This window comes from Triturus cristatus, chromosome 6 (assembly GCF_964204655.1).
Source record: "Triturus cristatus chromosome 6, aTriCri1.1, whole genome shotgun sequence".
NCBI classification, from domain to species: domain Eukaryota; kingdom Metazoa; phylum Chordata; class Amphibia; order Caudata; family Salamandridae; genus Triturus; species Triturus cristatus.
The window spans coordinates 947,638,033-947,660,071 of record NC_140589.1 but is presented as its reverse complement, the minus strand read 5'-3'; the positions used below and the strand labels follow the sequence as shown (position 1 = coordinate 947,660,071).

Below are 22,039 nucleotides of genomic sequence, written 5' to 3'. Positions count from 1 at the left end.
GGTGGGCTTCAATTTAACGTTGAATCTTAAAACCACAACTTTAAGACCTTTTTATTGGCTGCATAAATATATCAGGAGGTAAGCCAAAGAACACTTTTTGATACACAATGCCTTTGGGAAACCGGTGGCTACAATGTTTTGAAAGGAAACTTTGAAGGGTGTTTCATTCTGGGCCCACCATCCCTGAGGACCCATCCTTTGCATCTGATGCTGAATCATAGCCATAAATATGAGAATTAAGAGCCATAAGGCAGATGCTAATAAGCTATTAATGACATTCTTGTCGATTGCATCATTGTGAAGGGATTCCCAGGTAGTTTTATATGTTTTATTAATGTTTCAAAATAGGCAAAAAAAGAACTAAAAAGAGATGAATCAGTTCCCTTTTCTAAGTGGTACCAGGAACAGAAAAGAATAGAGTGTTTTTTTAATAGAAAAATATATTTTGCACCACACTCATAATGTCATGTACTTTGAGATTTTATTTACAAAAAAACTAAGCAATTTCTCACCCCCACTCAGTCAGGCCATGATTAACTAAGTATGAAAGGTTTTCCTCTAAAATCCCTGCCCAGTATATGTTCTGCTTGAGAGAATACTTCCCTGGGATAGTGACGAACCCCTATGAGTCCTTCTTCGGAAGAGTAGGTGTTCCTGTTCACATGAAATAAGTGATTCAGTCTGAGCGTTGCCTTGGGCTAGAAATCCTCTTTGAATGTCTTTGGACACATGACCTCAGACAGTATGTCAGGGGTGAGTTTAGCAAATGAAGTAGGCAGGAGCTAATAGGTTTGTTTGAGTCATAATTGTGGAAGATGGGAGGGTGGTCACGTTTCCCTCTGATATGTTCCTCACCATATATATCAGTATGCTTGTTAGCTGAGGTCAGGGGTCTCTCAGCCAAATAATGGTGGCCTACAGGGAACCATAAGGACCATTATCTGCTCTCGACTATCACAAGCACTCCTTTACGTGAACCCCAGACTTATCCCTATAGCACTTGCCCACAGACACTGAACTCTGTCTGACACAGAAACAACTCCTGGCACACGGCCTGCTCCTTTGCGCCTGTTTCCACCAACAGATTTAAGAAACAGAGGCGAAACCATCTCTGTTGAAAAGCCATGAAGTGGCATCAAAAACACCAATGTCTCAATCCTTTAAGACACCAGAGAGCAGCTGCATCGAGATAAGTCATTGTGTAGTTGATCCAGTGGTCACACCCAGTAAGTTGTTCTTCAATGGGAAATGCAGCTGGGATTGGGCATCAGGGTCAGTGAACCCTGACCCCTGAAGCTCCAAAGAGAACCTCTCGACCCTGCTTTCGCCCTTCTGGAATGTCTAGTCCTTCATTGGGGAGGTCCATCAGTTTTATTTTAACTAATCTTTTATTGTAAATAAAGCTATAAATGCTGTCTTTTTCAAGTAATAATCTATTTCTGACCTTACTTTTGCAGAGGAGATGGGAGACTTCTAAAATGCTTTTTTATATTCACATTTGGAATGCCACAAGAACACCTGAGGTAAACTGTGGGAGCCCTGAGAGGTTTTAAGCAGGTCTTTGCTGGTTGCAGAAGTACAGGCAGGATTCCAGCTCCCCCAGGTCTATGCCTGAGCACAAGGGTACGCAGCCAAATTACCTCACACAAGGTGTTATTTCTGGGTGCTCAGTAGAGGGGAATTGTATGCTACTGTTTTTTTTTTTTACATTAAAAAGAGGAGCACCTGTTCAGTTTGAAAGGTAATGTTCATCTTTAACTACACCAAACAAATGTCAACCAACAGTTTGAAAAGAGTTGTTTTCAGACTTGAAGTGATTTCACATTCCAACATCATAATGCCTGCTGGGGTATAAACATATCGTACAGCAACCCAGTCATATTGTTGTGTTTTTAGGTACATTTCATGGGTTTCATTACATGTTTTTTGCAAACTGCTGCTGGGTGAATAAGTCTTCTGGGTATCAGGGAGATTGGAAATTAGCTTGGGGATCAATTCACTCCTGATGTTTTCCAACTTTCCTTTGAATTAAAATTGGATTTCCCAAGTACCTGGATGAATGCGTGATTGTACTTATGTTTACAACACCTCTAGGTGTATTGAGATTTTTTTGCTGCAGTCGAAACTGGAAACAAGCTTTCCAGTTTGGTGTCATTTTAACAACATATATGACTAAAGTCCATAGCTAAAATTCTTTTCTCTTTCTTGCTTTTATCTACTGTCTGAATCATGAGTTGCTCTATGCGTATAGTTAGTTCATTCTTTCATGTTGATTCTTTATGGAATGTTTCTTGTGGATCCATAAAAGTGGTGCTAAGAAAAAGACCAAGCAAATGTCTATTTTTCCACATTAATTCCCATCGGAAAGTTGGTTGTCTGTTACAGATAGAAAAACAGCAGAACGGAATTACACCAAATTTGTCTAAAAGTTAGAACTTTACTCGGAAAGCTTGCCTTTTGTCATTTGTTGTAAATCTAGTAACCATTTTTGAGAAGTTTGCATTTAAAAAGGTGCTTGGGGTGGGCATGAAGTGGTTAATGCTGTTACAATCTTAGAGATATTTGGACCATTTGTTTCCATATATGATCTTACTGGCCATTTCAAAGTGAATACGCAGTTCCTGATTAGCTGGCCACAGCAGGAAGAATATGTTGTAGCAGCTATTAACGGCCATGTAAGGGGGCATGGTGGGCACACCCTGGCCCCCTAGGCCTGTGGGATGAAGTCAAAATTAAAAAAATAGATATATTTCGGGTCAGGGATACCATTGTACCATAGCCTGGCACTGCAGTCAGTAAGCTTCCCCCTGTGGTACTACCATATTAGTGCCTGTAATATGTTAATGAATCAAACAAAACACATAAATAACTGAGAAATCAAAGAGTAAAGTGGCATTATAGTTAAATATTGTAACAACTTCTTAGCTCACATAAAAATAAACTGAAATTTACTGCAAAAACCAGAGTTAAAGTGATGTTAAAGAACTGAAAAACACTCATGTTCACCAGTTACAGTTTAGTGAACTGCTTATGACTTCACATATTACATCATTCATGATATTTTCTTTTTTTTTTTTTTTGAAACCGTTTATTACAAAATTCAAAAAAATATACAAGGATGGGCCTACACCCTTCAGGCCGGCCGCTAGCAGACAAAAGGAGCATACGATACAAACAATAGCGCGCATGCTGCGGCAAAGGGAAATGCACAGGAGTTAGCAGCGTTGATAGCCACACCATCCGGACCCCACATAACGGTTTCTTTTTAATATAAATAACAACAAAAAACAAATCCACAAGGCAACCCACAATTGGAAACAGCAGCATGTGCTCCCCTAGAGGGGGGACCCTACCAATCCATAGGAGTATCAAGGGGGGGAAAAGGTCAGGACAGGGACTAGGTGGACTCAGTGCCCAGTACCGGGGAGATAAACCGGCTAAGGGGACGGGGCCGGAGACGGATCGGGCAATAACGGCGGGGTACAGATTCCCCCGCGGTAGGCGTTCCAGGGGCCCCATACCTTCACCCATGTCCCAGGCTTACCTCTCGCAACATACACCACCTTTTCCCGAAACATGCACCAGTCCATGTTGTCCTTCTAGGCCGAGACAGTCGGCGACCTCTGGGAACCCCACAGTTGAGCAATGTCGCGTTTGGCCACCATATATCCCAGAGTCACCCACCACGTCTGCGGCGCCGAGTAGTCGGTTGGTTCCCACACATTCAGAAGGCATCTCCTCGCTTCGGGCAGCAGCGACACACGCGTAACCACCCGCAGGACCTCATGCACACCGCGCTAGAATCGCGCCACCTCCGGGCATTCCCACAAAATCATTCATGATATTTTAATTGACATAATTGATGACATAACTGATGAAATCTCAAATGACATCATTGACGACATCATGATGACATCTCAAATGAAATCATCTATGATGCTGAAATTATTATTACACCTTTTATTATTTTGAAAAGGAAAGTTGTTAGTAAAGTTCTTGTAGTGACATACAGCATAGAATCACTTTGTGTACATGTGCAAGTGCATGGAATGGTAATAGTGCACACCCTGGAGCCAAGTGTGGTTGTTCACATTGAAAGTTATATGGTGCACTGTTTACAAACCAGTAAAGTTTGGGATACAAGTAGTACTCCAGCCTAATCTAATCAAAGGCACCTGATGTGGGATCTAGAGGTATGTTTCAAAGCCTGTTTTACAAAATCTATGAGAAAATCTAAAGCTTCTGTTAACAATAGATTATTCAACAATAGATATTTGGGCATGTGTCCATGTTAAATATTCATAATACAGTACTATAAAAAAATTCTATGCAACATGGATTTTTATAAGGTGTGAATGTTTATTTTGAGAATTTTGCTGCAGCTTTTGAGGCATTGCATATTGTTGAATAATGTACAAAGTAGGCATGACCAATTAGGTGATTTAACTCACAATGTGGTTGTAAGCATGACTCTAAGGTTTTATGTAATTGTTCTTATCTCAGGAATGTGTGTTGTGGATTTTAGCAAACTGTGAAGAGTTGGACATAGGGCCTGGCAGATGTTGTCTTATAAGAGGTAAATTAATAACGGTCAATCTTTTGAGTTAAAATTGCATGTCATGTAAGGTATTTAAGAAGGTGAGCATGTAAAGATGAATAGTGGAGGTTGTTCAAGGTTTACAAAGGGGGTGGCCAATTTAAAGTCAATAGAGTCAATTTTGTCTTTGTTGAGTTAGAGAATGCCGATTTTAAGAGGGCAACATCCTCCAAACGTGGGTTACTTGACAGATATGTTATGAGTCCACAGGGTAGTGAAAGGTTATGTTCATTATCACTTGATTAGTGATCGAAAATTGGGCATAGGTCTAACTAGCTGAGCTATTTCAAGCCCACAAACCCTCTAGGATGCTGTCACAATGACTTCATGATGTCATCAATGATGTACAATAGTGATGTCATCAATTCTGTCATTTAACATGTTATGAGTGATGTAATATGTGAGGTACTATGCCACACGCACTTTCCATAACATCTTTTCTCCTTTGAAATGGATGTTTATTGTGACAACAAATGTTATCTGCTTTTATTGAGACAACAGATATAATCTGCTTCCTCAAGTATATTTTCACTAAGACACTGACATGGGAGCAATTGCTTCTTTATGTGATAGGGTTTTTTTTGCCAAAAATCTTTTTTTTTCTTTTACACGCATGGGAAGATTAACTGACTTGCTCAAAATTACAGAAGTGTTCTGCAGAGACCCAATATGCATTGGCAAAGCCAATAGGAATTGCCATTGAGACTGTTGACTCTGCCATTGACATTTGTCCATGCTGTACAGCATGGGCATTGCTGACTTCAGCAATGAGTTGTGGCCATGCTACATAGCAGTGTGATGGCAGTGCAGCATGGATAAAAATAGTAATAAAAATGGGACATGATGCATTCATCACATTGCACTTTTGATACAGAAAAATGCATTCCCACCTTTTAAAATTAGTTTTAGCCACACTGCAAAGCATCCGCGCTGCAGTACAGCATGGCTACAAAACATTGTAAAAGCCAATAGCTCTCATAGGCAAAAGGTATTTGCTTTGCCAATCATGTTCTTTATTGGAGAACAAACTTTCCTATGGAAAATTAAATGGGAAATCACACATTTGGCACCCACCTTTTTCTTGGACCCCGCTTGACGGATCAGTGCAAATCTTTCCATGAAGGAGCCAAAGTAGGTGAGCTTGGTTTTTTGGGAAATTTTATCTAGATCTGTCAATCAGCACCAAAGTCAATAGGAAAACAAAAAAAGCCTTTTCTAAGGAGTCAGACCTAAATAAAACTACACATTGGTGACTGTCAATGTGCAATCTATCTATCCATTCATCCATCCATCCATCTATCTAGTTATTGCAAATATCTTCATCCGGCGTATGTTAATGTAAAAATGTGTCTATGTGTCCGAATTCGTCATAGCCCTTCTGCTTCTGGGTATAATGGTTGTTACTGATTGTCTGGTCCACTCATAAAATGTCGATTTTATATGATGTACTCAGTTATCACCTTTGCTGGCAATGACTATCATTAAACTAATGTAAATCAAAATGATACCAAAAGGGAAATATGATTAGTAACATTTACTAAAATTAGTAAAACCTGTGAATTTAGGTCACAAATTTAACAGAACTTCAAAGAATGACTAGTGTGGCACAATTTAAAAAAAGGATTATGAAATTGTTATAATAGTATGAGGTTCAAAATATAAATATATAAATACAGGCTATGCAGGCTTGCACGTGGATTCCATTTTTTACTCCTGGCAGCCGTAATACTGGAAGTACAGTGCTTTTTATTAACTCGTGTCTTCAGTATAACAAAAAAACTGAAAAATGCAAAAGCAGAAAATAACCAACTATCAGTGAATCCCTGCTTGTTTTAACTCAGGCATTAATTGAAAAAACCCTCAAATAGCAAGCGATGAAATGTTATGGTCACAAGTGATATGTGGCCAACTTAGCTTTAGACTGGCATTGTTGTAAAATATTCAATTTCTGCTCACTATGACTTTAACATTTCCTCTTGCAAAAGAGGTTCCTGCTCTACTTACTTGCAACCTCGTTTGTGGTTTTCTTATGTAAATGTTGGCTAGGGTGAATGACTATACCAGTCGATGACTTGCACCCTGCAGAAAGTGTTTTGTCATTTCACCCAGATATTGTCTGCATGAAGCGTTGTGTTGCGTAAAGTGCCCCTGTGGTCTCTTGTCCTGCGCACTCTTGCAATGGTGGGTGGCGATCAGCACGGTTAACTATCCTAGAGCAGTGTCGGGAGTGTCCATCTCTAAAATAGAGTGGAACCTCCCAACGTTTGTGGGAGGAGGAGAAAGCTGCTGAAAATGGGGCATAGTTTGAAACCTTTGGCCTCCTGGTTTAGGAATTAATGTAATTTTATTGTATGTTAATAAATGAATTACTCACTATTAGGAAATAACTCCTGCTTTGTACCGTCTGCACAGTAAAGGCCAGTCGGGAGAAAGCCAGTCTTACCACCTACCTGCTTACTGAACTAAACTCTCGATGGTAAAAAAGTGGAGAACTTCCACCATACACGGAAAGATGACAGGTAAAATTCTCACTATTAGGAAATAACTCCTGCTTGTGTTTACAGAGTATCGCTCAATTACCATGTTGCTTATTCATATGGTCAACAGAAAATACAGCAAACACTATATAACATGTTTTTGGTGCTAGAAGCACACAATCTCACTGTAAAGACTAGTCTGAATAAAGTCAGTCTTCTTACCACCTAACTGCTTACTAAGCTAAACTCTCGATGTTAAAAAAGTGGAGAACTCACACCAAAGAACATAAAGAGGTTTTTTATATCTAGAAATATTCCAAAATAATAGATACCTTCTGAAAAAACACATCAGCACAAATCCCATACATAGAAAAGCTCACAAAGAAAAGTTTTGATGCAATGCGACAACAATTCCCGGCAGCTGGAATTTTCTAATTCACTGCTCTTAAAACTATAAAGCCTCCCTTCCAGGCCAGCAGAAGGAACAAGTTGCAATCACAAAATTCAAGGAATACTTTTTGAACAGGCACATTACTGTGTTTTCAATCCCAGACTATGCAACAGTTGTCTGGGGCTGTAATATTATACAGAAACTGTCCCAATGGATACAGGAGGTTAAAACATCCCTTCAGAGCACCACGGAGCATGCACATGTAAAGCACTGCAATCACTTTGTTCGGGTTTACGCTACATAATGCACCAACAACAAACACATAACACAGAAAAAAGCAATTTTATTAGCCACAGACATGACAGAAAAAAATTCAGTTTTATTAGCAGGACAATCTCATAAAGAATGTGAACATTTGTTAAAAGTTCCCCAACTTTTGGGCCCAGTGCCCCTGCACCTGCTCCACCATTCAAATCACGACCCTAGTGCCTGCAAGCTAACTGCACTTGTGACTGTCTGTTTAGTAGTAAAATCTATCAATAATCTGTGTTTAGTGGGGTCCCTGGAGCTTCTGACCCCAGTCTCACTGCATTTAAATCATGCACCTTTTAACTCCAAAGTAACTGCAATTGTACCTGCCTGTTTGGTATTAAAATCTAGTAATATTAGGTGTTTAGAGGAGTTCTGACAACTTTTGGGCCCTGTGCCACTGCTACTGCTGCAGTGTTCAAATCATGACCCTAGTACCTGCAAGGTAACTGCACTTGTGACTGCATGTATAGTAGTAAATATAGCAATATTAGGTGTTTAGAGGGAAAGATACCAAAATGTAAACTGTAAATGGTATGCAGTGTTGACCAAAATAAAAAAAATTTGAAGCACAAACGTGGATGGGAATGAGTAGTTAAGCTACAAGAAACTGATTAGAGAGACACAGAAGGGAAAACAGGTTACAACCAATAGAAATGGAAGAAAGTAAATTGGGAAGCATACGGAGTATTAAAAAGTGAAGGCGGGATGCAAGTCCCTCTTAAGATATATTTAAAACAAGAGATTTCAAAAGCAGAGCGCAAGCGCTGTGCAGGTAATGTCAACTACAGCTTTGCATTCAGAAACAATGCTTTTTTTTAGGTCTCGCCTAAGCAGCGCTTGCGCTGTCTCTTTGAGACATGCAGTATTGAGGATATGGGCATAAAGCGCCACCCACTTTCCGCCCATCTTTTTAATTGGCTACTGTCCCAGTCCTTTGTAAATGGTGGCTTTTCATTGATCAATAGGCTTAGTAGCCTCTCCTTAGTTCCGCCTTGTCTCTTCTTGTGACCTCCCATGAGGACACATCCAGTTAAATGTGTTGTTACTCCCTAGGTTTTAATTACAGCCTCAATGTACTATTTCCTTAAAAGGCTTCAGGCAAGACACACACGTGGTCCTAAACTAGGCTGGCAGTGGTTACTTCGCTCACTAGAACATCTCACATTTATATGAGACAATCTATAAATTTCCCTTCATCAGCTCCACACATAGTACAACCTAATCCAAAATGAATGTAATAATTATTTTGTCACATTTCAATGCTACTAACTGTATATATGGGCATAGCTAACTGAATATACTCGTAGTACTGTCTTGCATGCATTGCATTATGGGTAGGGTGGATTTACCATATCTTCTGCATGGTGCAGCACCATGTGTGACCAAAAGAGGTCCGTAGTGCTGGTGCCTTGCTCACTAGGGACCTCTAGGAGCAGCTTGTGATACTGCACCAAGACATGCAGTGCTGGTGCCTTGCTCACTAGGGACCTCTAGGAGCAGCTTGCGGTACTGCACCGAGACATGCAGTGCTGGTGCCTTGCTCACTAGGAACCTCTAGGAGCAGCTTGCGGTACTGCACCTAGATATGCAGTGCCGGTGCCTTGATCACTAGGGCCCTCTAGGAGCAGCTTGCTGTACTGGACTGAGACCTACAATGCTGGTTCCTGGCTCACTACGCAAGCATGTGCAATGCACTAGGTCTCGAATTACTGAAAGTATGAGCTATTGGCGTTGCATTATGATTTGCAATGCCAATACCTCAAACTATCAGTAATGTGAGACTGATTGCATTGCAACTGCTTGTTAAATCCAGGTACATCGTCTAAATATGTACACACCATGTATCATTGTTTGACAATATTTATTTTTCTGTACTTATTTGTGGCAGAGGGTCGCCAGTGTTCTTAATTTCATAAAGACAGGAATCAAAACATATTTCAGAATAAGGTAATTTTCCAAATTTCCAGCAAGTTCCTCTTATAAATTTATGTAGAAGTAAAACAATATTGGGAAAACCTTATTATAACCATAAACATGAGTATTTATTGTGGTATTCTGTACACCAGCTTTGCTTTTAGTATAATCTGGTATTTTGACACCAGATATGTTGGATGTAATACAGTGGTACTCTTCCATTATCATGACGGCCCCTTCCATATGTTACCAAGTAGCCCAAAATTACTGAAGAAATGCCTGAAAATGTATTTTTCGGTGTTCAGGTGGGTTTGCCTGGCGAAATTTTATTTTATCTCAACTGCTGAGATAGCACAATCCCACCCTACAGTTAAAAAGGTGACAGTTTATTAAAACATGGAATAAAGGTAGAACAAATGCGCAGCCATCTCAAATGTGTCTTTCGGCAAACAAGTATCCACATTTCAGAAATGACATGTTCAGTTTTTTTTTTATCACAGGGAGTTTAACAACACAGAAACCTGGAAAATCTCACTTTTGACAAATGAAGAAATCCTTTGGAATCCTAAAAAAGTTACCATACACCTTCACTCCTCCAGTACCCTTCATGCGTGGTTTCATATGGATCATGGGGCATTAGAAGGGAACATTTCTTTCCAGTTTCTTCATTCATTTTTTTCTCTTTTTCTTCCTTCCTACTTTGATCATGTCCTCACTAAAAGGGCCTTACATCCCCAAATTGAGGCTTAAATATAATTAGCTTCCTCAGCACCTCAACTCTGGGCAGTGGCGTGGCTATCAAGAGTACAGCAGATGTAGTGGCACTGTGACTGGGGGTCTGATCCCAATTATTTCACTACCAAACCAAGGATGGAGCGCCATTTTCCTTGGTTGTATTTAGGCCCCTTGACACCCATGCTATGCTATTACCTGTCTTGTCTTTTCTCATGTGAAAGCTTTAATTATATATTTAGGGGCCTTATTCAGTGCTTGTCACAGCTAATTAGGAGGACAGACTAACAGGCAACAGAACACATTAAACAGAACTCCTCCTACATCTATCCGACTCAGCAGAGACATACCACACAGCCGGCAGTTATGTTGCTCTCAAACTAGCCATTTCAAAGCGAAGGAAGTTTTACAAAAATGTCTGGAACATATTCTACAAGCCCTACAGCAATACCAGACAGTGCTTGTTTGCTCCTTCCTCTTGTGAAAGGATTAAGTTATATTAATATTAGTATAGACTTACAGCCAACAACGTTAAATCAAACTCCTTTATATATCCAAGACTGCACAGTCTTACCATGTAGCTGGTTATCGTGCTGCTACCCGAGAGCAATTCCAAAGCAAAGGAAGTTTTTCAAGATAGCAAGAAAACTAGTAAAGAACAGATCTGTCTATTGCACCCGCTGAAAACTACCAATAGGTCTACAAGAATATGAAGTAAAGGGCGTCTAGAGTGATGAGGCTCACTGGTTAGAGGCAGCAGACCCGGAAGCAGAGGACGGCCCGGGACCAGGGTTCAATTCCCAACGCGGCAGGGTCGTGGACCAGGGCCAGCGGACTCGATAATTCTTGCCTCAGTGCCTACTCTAACCAGGGATCACACTCGGCAACTCTGGGCATTAGCTTGCCTCATCTCCACAACGGCCCCCAACATTCGCCGGGGATGCCTGGTTTCACCTTGGAGATACCCAGGAGGGACCATCTCACAGGGATAGCCAGGACGGGTTCCCCAGTGGTTTACAGCGCCAGGACGCCTCAGGGCAGCAGTGCGCTTAACAAGACACATACATTTACATTTACATGAATAAAGGTTATTCATGAAAATAACGGCAGTTACAGTGAAGTGGGTTTCGAAAACAGTTATAGAGAGAATCAACGAAAGCAGAAAGATGGTGATGGGCACAATGGTCCTGAAGGTAGGTAAAGAAGAAAAGATATAGGATAGAGGTTGAAGGCCACAAAGGAACAAGTCCCACTTTTTGTCAATAACAAAAGACTAATAACATGCTTCAAAGAGACAGCAACTTTACCAATAGAGCGGACAGGGAATACAGATTTGATGAAACCAGGGCACAGAAAGAATCAGAGAGGCTGGAGGAGAGTCTAAGGCAGGGAAGCTGTAGAACTGGAGTGAGAGAAAACGTTAAGGAATTCATTTCCAATGTGTTGTAGTGAGCAGGTAAAATAGAAACAGGAGGAAATGAAAGGTGTAGATAGATGAATTTCCCAGTTTAGATCGCCCAGGTAAATAATTCCAGAGCCGCCACTCGATTTCCCAGCAAAGCCTATGTTTATTCACACACAAGCAACAAAGGAAAAACCCAACGCGTTTAGGAGTTAACTCACTCCTTGCTCACGGGTTAGGCATATGCATGTTTTCAGTCTTTTGAAAGAGACAGGGTGTACATTACAAGTCAATGTGTACTTGCATCGCCCCCAGCTTTGCAGGGCTGTACCTCGGCTGGTGGGAGGACTTTTTTTCCCATGCCGTTCTCTAGGTGCGTTACATCAATGACATTTTCTGCATTTGGAGTGGATCACACGATGAAGCTCTTGAGTTTGTGTTCCGTCTGAACGACAACTCACTCAACCTTTTATTTACGAGTCACATTGACAAAAAACTATTGCATTTCTTGATCTCTGACTCTCTGTTCAAGAGGGCAAATTTGTCAGTTACCTGTTTAGAAAATCCACGGCCGGTAACAGCCTATTGAGGGTAGATAGTTGCCACTAGGGGTGGGAGAATTTGTGTAGTCGCGCCACGCAATGCTCCGCAAAACTGTAAAAATTCTCCGCGATCGCTGTTTGCATGTCCGGGGGGGAAATATCTTGCGAACACGCATTTTGAGAACCCGAACAAGCAAAAAATTCTGCGAAGCCTCGGAACGCAGAATTTTGGACAATTCCGTGTACTCCGCGAAACGCAAAATTACCCAAATTACCCAAATTCCGTGAGCGGAACGGAATTTACCGCCCAGGCCTAGTTGCCACCCAGGATCTTTGATTGAAAGTATTCCGTACGGGGAGCTTCTACGTGCTAAGCGCAATTGTAGCACCAAGGAGGGAGTCAATAATGAAGTTGTTATCATGACTAAAAGATTCCAAGAAAGGGGTTACTGTAACAGAACTATCAACAACGCAGTCAGCAAAGTGATGGAGACAGATAGAACTAAGTTACTGTGTCCAAGAACTAAAGAGACACATGAACAAAAGATCAGGTTCATAAGTAAATTTAACAATCTCAGAATCAGTTAATGTGCAAGGGATTTTGTACGATCTCAGCAAAGGGTGTTGCTTTATTTCTTTGGAATTGTATTGGGGTGGGTATGTTTTACATGCATTTCACTTAACCTCTCTATTCTTAGCCGCTCGGAGACGCTCACCACCCTGCACCTCCCATCACGTTCCACGCATACGGATTACGCGTGACGAACGCACGACGTGACAGACAGATGAGCGAGCACAAGCACGAGCGGTGAAGCGGAAAATACGGGGGAATCGAGCCGCATGTGTTTGAAAATGATTTAATTTTGATAAGTGGACTTTGTGCCCGAGAAGTGCGGATTGCAGATTGGGGATCCTCGAGCACTGAGAACAGCCCTTGGGACCCAACGGTTGAAAACTGGGTACATCCTGTTTTGCTTGGGCCCCGTCTGGAAGCTCTCATACAAGGTTCTTGCGGTAAATTGGTGGGAGAGCAGTTTGTTAGCAGGCTTCAGCTGGGTCTAAGCCTGCGCTTTCACAAGTTGATGCCCTGGGAGCCACCGACACAGTACTAGCATAGCAGGTGCACAACAGTCGATTTGTAGCAGTGGAGTACGGCAGTGGAGCAGTGGTGGTGGGGAGAGCGCACGGCCATAGAACGGAGGTAAGTGGAATTAAGTGCCCTGAGTTAAAAAGATTAGGCAAAGCGTATATGAAAGAGGAAGTAAAATAGCCTTGGACCTCAAGAGGAGCTGTTGGCGCTACCTATAAAGAGTAGCAAGGGTAAATAAGGAAATTTGGTGAATAACGCCATTTAGTGTTGCTCCATATCCGAAGAAAGGAACCTTCGGGTGGTGGCGCCTGTGGCAGAGGAAAAGAAGAAAGAAGAAAAAGCGATGGCTTTAGGGAAAGCAAAAGCTCGGAAAGGCTGAAATGCAGAAAGAAAAGGGAGAGGTGAATGGAGGTATAGGAGTATCTACTGGAAGTAAAAAACAAGCACAGAGAAACACCCAGTCACTGAACTTGACCCCACTGACATTAAAGACAGGGGGTGTAAAAGGAGGCTCATCAGTCTCTAAATCAATCAAGGAATCTTTGGGGAAACACTTCAAAGGAAAGGATATGTCTGAAAAGGAGCTGAGTGTTGTGGAGATTCATCCAACTCCCGTTGATTCGGCAGCCCCGAGCTTGGACTCCCCAAATCAAATACATTTTAACATCTCAGGGATCTCCCTTGATCCACAATTATCCTCTTCTCCAAGGTTATTCCGGCCCTCGATTGACCACGAAATTGAGGCAGAGGAGGAGGAGGAAGAGGAAGTCTCATTTAGTAAGACACAGAGTAAGGGGGACAATAACTACACAAAAGACCATCTCAATGAGAAAGAAAGATCGGAAAGTTCTTATGTTATTGGAACTGATTTAATGGGTTCATCATTGCATAGTTTGGAGGTCACCGGAACCTCTAGTGCCCCTATGCTAGAAGTTATGTTGATCCTTCAAAAAACCTTGCAAGGTTTATTAGAGGTTTCAGTCCTGAACAATGAAATCTTAAAAACACAAACAGTACAGTTTAAAACTATGATTGGGGAATTGATACAAATTAAAGGTCTAATGGCCACTTTAGTCAGACCAGTCAGAGACCCTCAGGAAATGGATGTTGGTAGGGAGGAAGAAGTGGTAAGAGATATCCAACCACAGAAGGAGGAGCCAAGCGTATATATATCTCAACGCTCGATGATCGTAAAAAGACGTGGGGAAAGGAGGAATTTTATGCAGTACATCCCGAGGTCAAGAAAGGGGGAACTTCCCAAGCAAAGGCCAAATCCCAAAGGCAGCAGGATAGTGGGAAGGGAGTAGTGAAAGAACATGTGACTATAGATGGGAAAGTGCCCCCAGAACCTAAAAAGCTAAGTATCCCCGAAAAAGGAGTGACTGCCAGTAATCTTGAACATCAGAGAAGGCGGGCAAAAGGTAAAGGAATCTCCAAGAGTAGTAAAGATAACTCTAGGAAAACCTTGGGGGAAGAAGAATGGGGTGATGAGGCAAGAGGGTTGGGAAAGATTTTACATGCAGGACCTAGTAACCTCAACAGTAGTAGGGGCCTTAGGAAGAGAGGCAATGAAGAGGAATACAGCAGAAGAAGGGAGGATGTTAGAGAGGGGAGTCCACCGGGGGCAGAGTTAGAATGATATCAGGACCTGTGGCTTTTTCTGGAGCCAACAGTTCAGGGAAAAGTTGGGAAAAAAGCTAGAAAACTAAACCCCCTAAGCGGCTCCCAACTCCTTTTCTCATTATCAAAATGTGCAAGCCTACGTTATGTTAGTTCCGAGGACCTTAGAGAAGTAGGGTTCATGGTAAACAACAAAGAGGGCAAAGTAACTAAGGGGCTCATTAGTATGGCGGGCGGACTTTGTCTGCCCGCCATAGGCCCAGGAAATGGGACCACCTGCTATGAATGCGGCGGTCCCGCATTGGGCATTAGGATGCCCCCGCCATACTGGCGGGCGCATCCCCCATTCCTGACATTGCGGCGGGCGGTGCTTTCAGCAGCACCCTCCGAAATGCATGTTGAGCATGTGCATGCACAACGTGGCAGGCACTGCGCGGTGCCTGCCAGGTTGTGCATGCACATGCAGGGGGGTACCATAGGTACCCCCCATGTGCCCTCCACCCCGCCCAACATCCTGGGGGCCTGCAATGGGCCCCCAATTTCAAAGTCCGCATGCCTTTTCGTGGCGGCAATGCCGCCACGGAACGGCTGCCCCAGCCTGCATCCTGCTATAGATGGCGGTGTCATCATATTAAACCCATCATATTAAACCCTTTTCAGCCCGGTCGATTCATCGACCGGGCGGAAAAGCGGCGGACGGTCTTCCCAGCCGCCGCGGTCCCCCCACCATACTATGAATAGATGGGGGTGCACAGTTCAGAAAGTCCAAGAGGCAAGTAGTAATAGATAAATAACTTCTTTATTTCAACTTTAAAGAGTTCATCTGGTATAAAAGGTCCAGCCAACGCGTTTCATTCCCCCATAGGGAACTTCATCAGGGCTGCAACATGACAAGACAACATGTATATTACATTCAAATCATAAGACACAGGAAGAACACGACAAGCAAATATAAATTAAAATTGTACCAAAACAATATCTCCAATAGACTGCCATGAGGGTGGTGGTGATCCGCCCTACATCCTAATGGGCCCCTAAGTTTCTCCACTACTCAGCTATTAGTAAAAGCAGCATTGGAAAACGCAGAATATGAGCTGCTAAAGGAAGACATTAGATTAATAAAAAGGGAGGAAATGCTGAGGAAGTCATTTCTCAGGAATCATGCCGGGCTGGGAGTGCGGCAAATAAGATTGATTAATTCCTGTTGGGATAATAAGGAAGAACTTGAAATTACTATAGCTCCTAAGGAAATATGGAGAGATGAAGTAGACCTGTTAGCCGGGAATAGATATAGAGCCCTAGCATACTCAGAGTATGAGGAAGATGGGTGCCTGAGTGAAATTAACTAGGAGCATGGGTCGTCGCACAGCCTGTCCCTACTATCTTGGAATATAAATGGGTATAAACGAATAGTGACCCAAGAAAGTTTTAACAAGATTTTCGAGAGCAATGACATTGTGTGCTTGCAGGAGACTTGGCTGTGCGACAAAATCCTAGTCACTGAAGGGTTTGCCCATCACCTGAAAGTAGCAAGGAAGAATCCTTTCGGTGGACCCTCAGGTGGACAATTGACGTTGGTGTCCACAAAAATTGGCAGTAAAATAGAACACCTCAAATTAAATTGTAAATGGGCGCTAGGTAGTAGAGTGCTGCCACCGAATGTTGACCCATGCTACGAAGGTATATGTATTGTTAATGTGTATATTCAGAAGGGAAAGGAAGATGATTACAAGGTGGACCTGGGAAATTTAAAAAAGGATATGGAGACTATATGTGATACCTACCAGAAGGATGTGTTCCTGTTGTTGTGCGACTTTAACCAATGATTAGACCCCCGAAGAATAGATCCATGGTGTAAGGATTTGCTAAGCGCCTATAATATAGAGACTGCGATGTTTCCTAGAGGAGACATTTCGCCCCAAGCTCTGGCTCTTGGACAATTGCTGGGTTCCATGGTTTGCTATGTGTAAATGGTAGAATAGAAGCTGACCTGCCGGCCAGGCGCACATTTACGATAGGTCAGAAACCTTACCCGATAGACTTTGTGTTTACACATGCTTGGAGTTTTGAACTAATTAAGCATTTCGAAATAGTAGGAGTGGAAGGTAGTGATCACTACCCTCTAATGACAAAAGTATATGTAAAAAGGGGTACTCAGAGACAGACGGTTCTTCAAGTACATGTGGACTACCCAAAGTATCTTACAACCTGTATTTCAGGAGAGCATATTACAAAATTAAGAGCTGGTTAGCAGACTTTCTCATTAGAAAAATCTCCTTTGAGGACGATAACGCTTGGTATGAAAACACAATAAGTCAATTGGTAGAATGTCTAAGGGTAAAAATTAAATGTGGTAAACTCGGGGCAGCCAGTAATAATAGACCCCATACTGACCATGGTTGGATAAGGAATGCCGCAAAGTACAAGCTTGTATTAGGCAAAAGGAAAGAAGACTTAGAGTAAGGTATAACAATGACCTGTTATCTACCCTCCAGAAACTAAGGATAAAATATAAAACAATCATTAGGAATAAAAAGTTGTTGAGGCAAGTTGCTGGGCAAGTTTGCTAGCAGTAATTGAAGCCAAAAATTTGAAAGGTTTCTGGAAGCTGGTACAAGAAAGCTATAGTAAAGTATTAGGGTCACTGCTCTGTTCGGTCCTCGAAGATAAATGGGTGTATTATCTGGGGGAAATTTTTGGGGAGTCGCCAATGTTAGATAAAGCAAATACAATAGCATGGCCAGGAGTGATGGAAGAGATAAAAGAACACTTTACCTCCATCCACAGTAGGGAAATAATATCTAGTCTAAACCTAACCCGTGTGGCTGGCCCAGATAATTTGCTGGCAGTAATTATAAAAACTAAGCCGGAGTGGTGGTCAGAGTTCTTTGCGAATATGTATAGGGGATCCTTAATACAGGCATTGTGCCAAATAATTGAAGAGGAGCTATCCTAACGCTAATCCATAAAAAAGGAGACATAAACGCCCCAAAAATGTGCAGATTAACAAACCTTCTAGACATAGGTGAAAAAGTCTTCGCCAAAGTAATTTTGGGATTACTTAAGGACTGGGTGGAAGAAAATTGGATTGTGCCCCCAGAACAGCGAAGGTTTAAAGAGGGACACTCAACGGTAGACCACTGTTTTGCGCTCTGGTCCATTGCGCGGAAGTCAATCGAGCAGAGGGGAAGTCTGTACTGCTGCTTCGTGGACTTCCGCGCAGCATTTGATTTGGTGGACAGGGAGCAGCTGTGGGAGACTTTGATAGGGTATAACATCCCAGGGGATATATTGGGCCTGATTCAAGCACTGCATACTGAAAATTGGGCCCAGATAATCCTAGATGTAGAAGGGAGTTTATCTTGAAAAATCCAGATTGGTAATGGGCTGAGGCAGAGGTGTGTATTGGCCCCCTTGCTTTTTCCTTGTTTATTGCAGACTTGCTCTCAACCCTAGGTAATGCAAGAGGGGCAAGCCCAAAGCAAGAAGGGAAACATATTTCATGTTTACTTTATGCAGATGACCTGGTAATTATGGACCAGACGGAGATTGGTTTACAAAGAAAATTAAACAAGTTTAATGAATACTGCCATGTCAAAAAACTTGTTGTTAACATGGATAAGACAAAGATCTTATGTTTTGGTAGATGGAAAACAGGGTTCTCTTGGTTTCTGGGTATCGAGAAGTTGGAAAAGGAAACAGAATATAGGTACCTGGGGATGTGGTTCAAGAGAAGCCTGCAATAGCATACCCATCTTAACGCACTAAAACTGAGGGCATCGGCTTTAGTAAAGGGATTAAAAATATGTAATAGTGCGTATGGCGAAATGTCCGATAGACCGGTCCTAAATGCTTACTCAGCAATAGTACCACCCCAATTTTTGTATGGCGCAGAGGTGTTTTATTTGAGTGGCAAAAATGGGTGAGACGTGGAGGAGGGAAACACTCTGTAAGAGCTATTCTCTTTGCCTAAATCGTCAATGGTACAGGCAGTGAGACTAGAATTGGGATTCACCTCATGGGGTATAACAGCTTGCATAGCTCTATGACATTTCTAGCAGCGCTTGGGATCAGGAGATGATCATAAAATCTCACAATGGTGCAGAAACGAGATTGTAAACAGTGAGCTAACTTGGGCAAAAGGGATCAGAGACACTATCAATAAGGTGTGTCGTATGATAAAGCTTATGCTGTGCCCCCAGTCCCATCAACTTAAGATCGATAAGAGGGAACTTAGGTTTGTGGTAAAAGAAATCTCTCGAGCACAGGACCAAGATTACCTCTTGAGGAAAAGCTCAGTTTTCCATATGGCCTTAGCGTGGCAAATGAACTACATTTTCCTTATATTGACAGGCTACCTAGTTGCCTGTTATGGCGAGAAGTGCTAGGGTTAAGAATCGGGGTAAACCCATGTTATGCAAATAAAGGGGTAAAAAGATCTATGATAAACAGTAAGGGAAAATGCACCTGCACTTTAGGAACAACATGTGATATCATCCATATATTACTGGATTGCCAGAAGGTTTTAGAAATCCCGAAGAGAGTTTTTATGTCCGATTTTTAAAAAGTATGATATTAAAAATAGTCCGCAAGCAGTAAACCTTTTAGTGGAAATGATTAATTTAGACATAGCTTGTGCCATGGGGAAATATCTAAAAAAAACTTAAAGAGTTCCTCAAATGTAAGGAGTTTTGAGCTGCCTATTCTTATAGTCCTACGTGGCGAGCGAGCCATGAAAGGGTAAAAGTAACGCGGAGGGTAATATAAGAACTTTGTATGAGATTAAAAAATGAATTGTGCCTTTTAGAAGTTTTTAAAAATAATTCTAAAACGTTTTGAGGACTTTTGGCCCAAATAATTTATATTGAATATAGAGGTATTACCTTCTGCATAGTTTACAATTTACACGTGCAGTTTGCCGAACCTACTGGATTGTATTTGTGACAGTTATGAACTACAGGTTAGGATGTTATTTTATTATTTTTATCTACTCATTTTAACGAATGGTTTGTTGTCTAGTTTGTATACTTTTATGGTTGTAAAAGACCGAATAAAGTTTCTATTGAACTGAAAACTGAACGGAAACACTTAATTACACAATTTATAGTGGAAAAGGTAGAGAGCTCAATTCACAACTCTATTGATCAAACATTTTTCAGACTAATTCTCTATTCACAGAATTCCAGACGATTTAAAGTATTTTGTGGATTTATTTCTCAATTTAAATTACAGTTCAATAGAATTTTTGTTCCCTTTTATGACATGATTTTCAGAGTCATCCATTTTATGATATGGTCGCTCTTGTGTACAGAATAAACATATCCAGGAGACAGATGTGCCTTTGTTCTATAATGGCAGCACAAATCAGTTTGCGCTAAATTTCACTACATGGCTGCAGTATGCTTGCCTGGTGCCGCCAGTGTTTCTCCGACAATCAGCAGCCATTGTGACTCCTGACCTTTCCGCAGATTTTTAACTGCAAAGGTGTTATACAAACTCTAATTTTTACTCTATTTTTCCTCCCTCCTTCTCTCTCTCCCGCTATTTCTTCCTCCCCCTTCTTTCTCTATCTGTCTGTCTATCTCTTTGTAAAAGGCTGCTGATCGTGTTTACAGCTGATTCAGAAAGGGCTGAATAAGTGTATTGTTGGACTTAGCCGTCTCTGCAGGGTTCACCTCCAAACTTTTCACTTTTGCCCCTTCGATTTTCTGAATCCATTATGTTGGCTTTTAGGACTCTCTGTGCTTTACCACTGCTAACCAGTGGTAGAGTCCTTGTGCTCACCTTCTAAAACATGGTAAAATTGTCTTACACCGAATTGGCGCATTTAATTTACTTAATAGCCCCTAGTAAATTGGTACAACCTATACCCTGGGCCTGTAAATTAAAGGCTACTCGTGGACCTGAAGCACTTGTGGTGCCACCCACTTAAGTAGCTTTTTAAAACCTATCTCAGGCCCGCACCTGCAGCCTGTGTGCAATTCTAAACTGGCAATTTGACATGGCAAGATGAACCTTCTGTCAGGCATAAACCTCCATTTCTAATACATATAAATCATCCCTAGGGTAGGCCCTCAACAGCCCACAGGGCAAGGTGCATTGTATTTAACAAGTTGGACATATATTTTCAGGTTTTACATGTCTTGGTAGTGAAAACGTCCTAAATTCGTTTTTCACTACTGTGAGGTCTACCTTTTTCCATAGGATAACATTGGGTTACCTTCTTGCATTTAATAAATGATCATTTTTGATTATGTTCAGATGGCAATTAGAAGAAGAAAAGATATTTCACATCTCGAGGCCCTTGTTTATGAGGAAGATAGGACGCATATTGACTAATGATGTCCAGGGTTGTAGTTTTGTTGCCGCACTGTATATTATGCATGTGGCATTTTATATACAAATTATCTCTTGTGTTGGCTTATTATTGAACTCCATGTATTACGTACATTGTGTATATTCGTGTGTAGTATGTAACTTTAACTTTTTATGTGCTCTTATTTATAGACTGCAATGAAATGTGAGGATGTTTATTATTGTTTTTAGGATGGTTTTATGGTTGTACTTTTTTAACCGAATATAGCTTTTTAAAAAAAAAAAAATATTAGAAAACTAGACATCCCAGGGAGTCCAGGGTAGTGTGCCTCAGTGGACCCACAACATTTTCTTACCCACAATGCTGTGCGAATCTTTACGTTGACTAAAATAGAAAATTTTCCTTGCATTTCTGTAAGTGCCACCACCCAGCGTTACCCCACTTGTTCCGATAAAAATGCTACCCCGCTTGTGTGACGTGGCCTAGTGCTCCCGAAAGACACAAATCAAACCAGGGTCGTTGAGAGTATCTCCGCGAGACTCGCATTGACCTTGGTTTAATGCGTGCCTGCTGCATGCACTAGGCCCAGCAACAAAATTGAGGTAGCATTTTTATCGGGACACGTGGGACATCGCTGGAAGGTAGG

General features: G+C 41.6%; 1 protein-coding gene across 1 annotated transcript in view; it reads right to left on the bottom strand.

Moving 5' to 3' along the window:
- Positions 1–22,039, bottom strand: part of UST (uronyl 2-sulfotransferase) — a 954,023-nt gene that overhangs the window by 818,941 nt on the left and 113,043 nt on the right. The window lies entirely within an intron of this gene.